This window comes from Poecilia mexicana, unplaced genomic scaffold, assembly GCF_051168715.1.
Source record: "Poecilia mexicana isolate PSO_F unplaced genomic scaffold, ASM5116871v1 scaffold_20, whole genome shotgun sequence".
Lineage (NCBI taxonomy): Eukaryota > Metazoa > Chordata > Actinopteri > Cyprinodontiformes > Poeciliidae > Poecilia > Poecilia mexicana.
In genome coordinates this window covers 25,436,989-25,444,922 of record NW_028263389.1, presented here as the reverse complement: position 1 = coordinate 25,444,922, position 7,934 = coordinate 25,436,989, and positions in this window count along the sequence as shown.

The window sequence follows — 7,934 nt, the reverse complement described above, 5'->3', positions numbered from 1 at the left end:
AATTAAAAACCCAGTGAAACAAATAGCCAACAAAGGAAAAATTTTCCTACTTGCAAATTTTAAGTGCTCAGTAGATATCTTGTCCACACCATATGCCTTATTATTTTTCAACTTCTTAACAATGTCACTAACTTCTTGTGAAGAAATAACATCTTCATGCATATCTGTGTTCTATCACAAAGGGATTACTCTTCCTACAATTAAATAGTTCCTAATAGTGTTTCTTCCATAAATTAATAATTTTGTCTGGTCCAATTACACCAGACATGTCCAAAGTCCAGCCCTCGGGCCAAATGCGGCCCGTTTCCAAATGTACACAGGCCCGCAGCCTCTGTCATGAAATTAATAATAATGCGGCCCGCCAGCACTGCTACCCTTAGTGTGAAATTCAGAGTACAAAACGCTATTTTATATTTCACCAGAAGATGGCAGTAGAGCTACTCTCGCTGCGGGAAACTAACCCTCGTCACAGGGGTCAAAGGGTGTGATCATTTCAAGCCCATTTCAACAATGGCTACTGTAGCGAAAAAACGGAACGTTGACAGCGAGGGGCGCCGCTTTCAGTTCAAGTGGAAATTAGAGTATTTTTTCACCGAAATACTAAACAACTGTGTCTGCCTAATTTGCCAAGAAACTGTGGCTGTTTTCAAAGAATTCAATATCAAGAGGCATTACCAGACGAAATGTCTAGCTACGACAGTATAACTGGAAACGAACGTAGCAAGAAAATTGAAGCAACTGGAAGCTGTTTTAATGGCACAGCAGAGCTTTTTTTACAAGAGTATGATTCAAATGAAAGCGCCACAAGGCGAGCTATGAGGTAGCAACACTGATTGCTAAGCACTGCAAGCCTTTTACTGAAGGTGAATCTATTAAAGAGTGTGATGAAAATGGTGGAGAAAATCTGTCCGGAGAAGAAGCAAGAGTTTGCTAATGTTTGTCTGGCTCGTAATACTGTGGTGCAAAGACTTGAAGATGTTTCATCTGATGTTAAGAGGCAATTGGAGGCGAAAGGAGTGGAGTTCAACCTTTTTTCATTAGCCTGCAACGAAAGCACAGATGCATCTGACAACGCTCAGTTACTAATTTTTTTTTGAGAGGAGTGGACGATGAAATGAACATAAGTGAAGAGCTACTTGAGCTTCAGAGTCTTAAGGATCAAACGAGAGGAACAGATTTATTTGTTTCTGTTTGTTCCGCCGTTGATAACATGAAACTACCATGGAATAAAGTCGTTGGGATCACTACGGATGGTGCACCTGCCATGACGGGTGAGCGCAGTGGATTAGCAACGCTAGTCTGTAATAAAGTGAGTGAAGAAGGAGGCAAAGCCATAAAACTGCACTGTATCATTCACCAACAAGTTCTCTGTGCCAAACATCTCAAATATGACCATGTGATGAAACCGGTGATAAAGGCTATTAATTACATTCGCTCAAAAGCCCTGTGCCACCGCCAGTTTCAACAGTTTCTAGTCGACATTCAGGCTGAATATGGAGATATTGTGTATCACAATGACGTGAGATGGCTCAGTCGGGGATCTGCACTCCAGCGCTTCTACTCTCAGAGAGGAAATCGAACAATTCTTGGCAAACTTTCCGATCCTGTTTGGCTGTCTGATTTTGGATTTTTAGTTGACATAACCCAACATCTAAATGCACTGAACATTAGCATTCAGGGCCAAAATGCAGTTGTAAGTCAACTGTATTCACACATTGGAGCATTTCGAACCAAGTTGCTGCTTTTTCAAAGACACCTGTCCCAAACACAGCCCACTACCACTCACTTCCCATCGCTGCAGGAAATTATGGCCCGTTTTCCACAGAACGACATCAGCGCGCAAATAAGGAGGTATGCAGCAGACATCTCATCTTTGGCTGAGGAATTTCAGCAGCGCTTTCGGGATTTTGCGGCTATTGAAAAAGAGATCACAATTTTTTCCGCTCCTTTCTCCGTGGTCCCTGATGACGCTCCAGACGACCTGCAGCTGGCGCTTATTGAACTGCAGTGCGATGCAGAGAGTCGCAGTAGGCACCAACACCTCGCTCTTGTCGACTTTTACCGCCAGCTGGACAAAGACAGGTTCCGAAAGATTCAAACATTTGCTAAAAAAAAATGCTGAGCTTGTTCGGCTCCACATACTTGTGTGAGAAGACATTTTCAGTCATGAACATAAACAAGAACAGCATGAGGACGAGACTAACTGACTCTGACCTAAGTGACATATTGCGTGTCAAAACCACTGCTTTTGAACCAGATTTGGATCATATAATGCAGTCGAGATCTCAGTATCATCCTTCACATTAGAGCAGGCAAGGATTTCATTTTCCTGTGGCAATCAAAACCACTTTAAAATATGCATCAACTCATTTTATTCTGTGTATAATTTGTTCTCTGGATTTTAAGTTCACTTTATTAAATAATTAATCAACAACAGTATAGTTATCTCCAGTCAGATTTTTTTGTTTAATTAGTTGTATTTTTCTCTTATGAACTGTTGAAACCTAAGATGACTGGACCAAGGAATCCAGATGGAAAATGCATTTTCTTATCTTTTTCTGTATTAGCCTGAAAATATCAGCGTGAATTAGCCAGTTGAGTTCTATTATTAGTTTACTATCTTGCACTTAAAAAGTTGTTTGAAGTCTATGCATTTTTCTCTATATATGTATTTTTATAAGAGTCTAGCGTTGAAACAATCTAACACTGCTTCTCTCATTTTTGATAAGTAATACAATGATGCAGAAAGCCTTCTGTGTTTTGTACTTCAAAGTAATATTACTGTTAATATGTTCCTGTTTGCATTTTGAATTTAGTTCATAGTGAGCACTTACAAGTGGATAAAATGCCATGTTTCAGATGAACCCATATATGTTGAATCTTTCCAGAATTAATATTTTCGCACAGACTTTTAATTCATAGTACAAAAGTCATACTGACTTTAACAAAACCAAAAAACAAACTACTCTGTGTGAAGACATGAAAAGTGTGCCGTTTCCAATAAAAATGTTATAAAACAGTTCATTTGCTTTTAACGTTAATGATTCAAAGAATGTCAGGCTGCATGGTCGGCCCCCACACATTCTCATATTACCAAATCTGGCCCTCTTTGCAAAAAGTTTGGACACCCCTGAATTACACCATCAATATTCGTTGGCAAGGATGCTTTTAGATTGTTAACTCTTTTATTTCTTTCCAAAATTCAGAAGGACTGGTGAGTTGTAATTTTCTTGCTAGTGACTCTGATTTAAGTGCATTTTCATTCCTCTTAATAAACCGCAAAGCATATTTGAAGTTAGCATTTGCTCTGTTCTTGTAGTCAAATACAGGACCATGTCTGGGTTTGCCTGATTCAGCCCACAGCCTGAAAGCCCTTCTGGCCTCTGTATGAAGCTCTTTAGCTTAATCATTCCACCCTGGCTTTACTTTGTGTTTTTTAGTTTTATTCAAAGACCTGCCTGAAATCAGAAGGAATTCTACAACCTTCTCATACAGTGAGCACAAGTCTTTGCCATGTTGTTCATTTTTACAGTTTATGTCTAAACATGTAACTGCACTTTTTGGTAAAACAATATCATTCAACAGGATTTCAGAGTGGATGCGGAACAAATTGAGATCCTGCTCAGTCAAATTGTCCCAATATATATATTCTTTTTTCATGGGCAAAAGGTCTGGTAAATTGCCCATTTTTATAGACAAGGAAAAGGGAATATGATCAGATGTTGCAAATTCATAATTCATCCTGATGGTCTCTAAAGAGTCATGTGCATCTTCAGTGCAGATACGGTGATCTAACCATGATGTGTGCCACGCTTCACTGATGTAAGTGTAGCTGTCAACAGGCAAAAGTATTTTACTAGAGAGAATCAAATCATTGGTGGAACAAAACTGTTTTAGGTGATTGACAAACAAAGATTTACAATCTGTCACATCAGCATTCATATCACCCACAATGAAAAACAAGTGGATGGATTGTCCTGGATAAATGACACAACATATGTCAGCCTATTGAGATATTCATCTTCATTCTCTGGGTTTTCGTAAGGTGTATATATATTCAATGTAATGAACTTTTTTTTAGCCCAATCAACGTCCAGTCTGATCACTTTAATCAGCTGATCATATCTTTTATGCCACAGCACTGCAACGCCACCGGAAATTCTGTCCCGCACTAACTTGGTGCTATAGTCAGTGGTAGATTCACCTGCACCCTAAAAATTTTTATGCAGGGAGTTTAGTCTTTCTAGGTCCTGCTTGGGTAGAGAAGTTTCTTGGACGCACAGTACGTCACACATTTCCAGATTTATCCGCCTCTGTATGTCCCACACGCAATCCACGGACATCGTATGATACTATATTAATGTTCATTTATGAATGACGGATTTCCGTGCTAGGACACGACTCCTCTCGTGAAGCGCCAGATGTAATCGCAGGTACATGGCGTTGTAACTCAGCCTCACTCCCTGGTCCGGAGGCCACACTGTCCGTTTTAGCTCTGGGTTTACTCGCTTCAAAATAGCGGCGGACATAAGAGCCAGCTGGCCAGAGTTGTGGGTCGTACATTTCAGATACTTCGTTACACTCTGCCGTGACCTGGAATGAGCTAAATCTCTTATGATTGGAGTCAATCCTCCGACATTTCACATGCTTCCCCAATTTTCCAGAGAGATAGGAAGATAGTGTTCCAGCATCAAGCTCAGGAGAGAACCGAGTTGCAAACACATTCACCAGTTTGGTTCTAATCACTGGAATGCTGTCCTTGGCTCCAGTGCCAATTATCCCAACGTTTCTCTGCTGCTCCTTGTTGGGACCCGCGTCCACTCCTCTGCCGTTCTGAGTCACTTTGTCTGTTGGCCGCTTCTGCTTTCGAGCCGCCCTCCTCACAACGGTGCTCCATGCTTGATACTGGGACAGCGCGTCCTCACTCTGCGCCGCTGCAGGTCCCTGCGCTGGGGCCGCCGCTTCGCCCGCCCGCTCGGATGAGCTGCAAGGACTCTCAACAGCAGCCAACCGGCGATTCATAGCTGCTGTACTTGCTGCAAGGTTTTCGTTCACGCTTGCTTGGGTCTCCATAGCTTCTTTCAGGCTCAATACGTCCCTGCTCAGCCGCTCCATTCGGCTAAGAAGGGCTGACGCATCCATGCTGCCAAAGCCGACAGGTGATAGCTCATCCAGGTAATGAGAGACAAACCTGGGAATGTTCTCTCCACATTCATTGAGCACCTTCAGGCAGTCTTTAATGTTATTAGTGTCCTTTTGAGGGCCTTTATGCCTGATGCAGCGCACTGTCGTTGTGCAAAATTCAAACAAACGCTTGGACTCTTCAATCCATTCAGACGAGAAGTTGCTGGAGACCAGCAAAACAATCTCATCTTGTGACAGAGTCTTCATTTTAATGACAATAAAGTTTAAAAGCTAATCCTCTATGATCATTGTCCCATCTGCTGTTTTATATATGAAAATCTCAGATTTTGTTTGAGAACCTCCAGTACGCACCGCCGCACTTGCCGCCATCTTGCCTTCATTTCAAATCTTGCTATTTGGCTATTTTCCAATTTCAAAATAGTGATTATGGATTCCATTGTGGCAATGAAACATTATATCTGCCTTGAAATTATTTTACTATAATTTAGGACATTTTCTGTAAAAAATGAGAACATCAGATAATTTGTACTTTGGGATAAATTTAAAATGACCAAATTGCAGATTCAATGTTGGGAAAATTTGAAAATAGAAATTAGTTTTATAAAAAGAACAGACAATGGTTGAGTTAGTTATTGTCTATTAAAAGGCCAGATTCTAAGAGAACTATACAGGGGAAATATAAAAGGTGAATATCTTGTGATTGATTAAAGTAAAGGGATGGAAAAGGGAACTGCAATATTAAATGTAATATTAATGCCATGTTGTCATTTTTTAAGTTTGTGTAGACACATTTTTGGAAATATGGTAGTGTAAGATAATTTTGAACGACATAATAGCCTACCAACAAAATTGCATGTTTAACACCAGTGAAGAAACTTGTAATGGTATGTTATGATGTAGAACTATCAGACCAAAACATGTACATGAATCAATATTTATTCCTTAACTTTGATTCAATATAAAATCAACACAAATGTGTAGATCCACATTCAGATGATGGTTGAATCAACATTGATATAGTGCCAGTTATGTTGAAACCCTAATGTTGATTCAACGTCACCGACCACTTTCAATATCGTTTCACTGTCAGGCTTCAATGTGGATTCAATGTTTCTGCCGAACGTTGTTTCAGCGTTGATTCACTCATATTTTCCTATCTTGGCTTCCATTGAAGGCATAGGAATTTCCTAATAAGGCATGTTGTAAGAATGTGCCACTGGATTACCTCTTCTGCTTTTCATTTTACCAGCCTTCCATTCTGTTACTCATATTGGCTTTCTAAAATCATCCAGAGTGGTCCTAGTCTCCATTCATCTGGGTTGTTGAGATCGATGTGGTGTCCTTGTAAAAAAACATGGGTAATTGTAATATATTAATTGCTATGTGATGTTGATCTAGTCAAATCTTTGCTTAAATTTGATTTGTTGCCATGAAAGGCCATACAGCAGGTGAAATTCATCATGTCTTCAAAGCAGCTTTAATGCCGGGATCATCAATTTAAACTCTGTACAACTGAAAAGTGTGGCAGGTATTTTTTTCTTCTTTTTTTCCCCATTTTTATTAATACATTTCAAAACTAGAAATTACCTGGATGCACAACGTCCCATTGAGACCAGCTGTGTGTTGGGGGTTGTTTGCTGCCTGGAGTGGTGCCCCACATTCTAGAGTCCTCCCGCCTACCAGGTGTTTCTTTACTGGATGCAGTTGGACAGAGATTATGATCTGATCGCTGATCAAATGGAAAGAGATTTAGGATAGACTTTGACTATTGCACAGTCTAAAAATTATTAAATTACAACACTGATATCTGGAGGAGAACTAGGGTATTACATGTCTTAGAATTTAATCCAGTACAACATTGGCATCTGGTAGATAACAAATTGAATTACATCTTAGTAAAGTCTGTCTTAGAAGTCACAAGCTGTATAAATTTAAAATATTAATGCTTTTTGAACATTTACATTATTCTAAATTGAATAATGAGTAAATACAGCATAATTAGCACTATAAAACTTTTTGTACTTTCAAAGATTTAAGAGCTTACAATCTTTGACAAATGCATTGAATATTAAAACAATATGAAGTGAATATTAGATTATACGGTGCCTTGCCTGCTCCATTTGGAGCAGTTCTACACACCTTAAAAATACACAAAACACTTAAAAAGTTCATCCTAAAATATTATTTCTGCCCAGTGCCCAGGTACCACACTTCTTTTTATTTTTTGAAAGTTATAAGACATACAAAACATTTGGTTGTTAACCAGTCATCAACAACAATAATACAAATAAAGTGCCAGAGGTGACACTAAGCAGTTATATTTAGAGGTTGTCGAGTTGAAAGGTCATGAATCTTGAATTTGTCGAGAATCATCTTCATGTACATAGCTTTCTTGTTGGGAATGTATTTAAAATTTGAGTCATAGTTAAAAGTTCTTGGAGGAAGTACCCAATGTTTGGTTTAGAGTTAGCCCATTTGACTTTATGAATGTGATATTTCCCAAGAAGCAGCAACAGTCATATGACATGGATTGTGTCTTTGTCCATATCTTTATTACTAAATAAATTATATTGTCCCTTTCATCAATGGTGATTGTGGTTGCCCCCCCCTTCTCTCTCTACTTCCCCTTCTGAGAGGAGGGAGATGTGCTACCAGCTCTCCGTCTAACGGGTAAATTGAGTTTCCTAAATCTCCTGGAGTTTACCCTGTCCAGAACTGAAGTAAACTCTGTTTAAACTGAGGCAGAGAAAGACTTGCCTGGTTTCTGACTCCCTCCATCCAGATGTCCC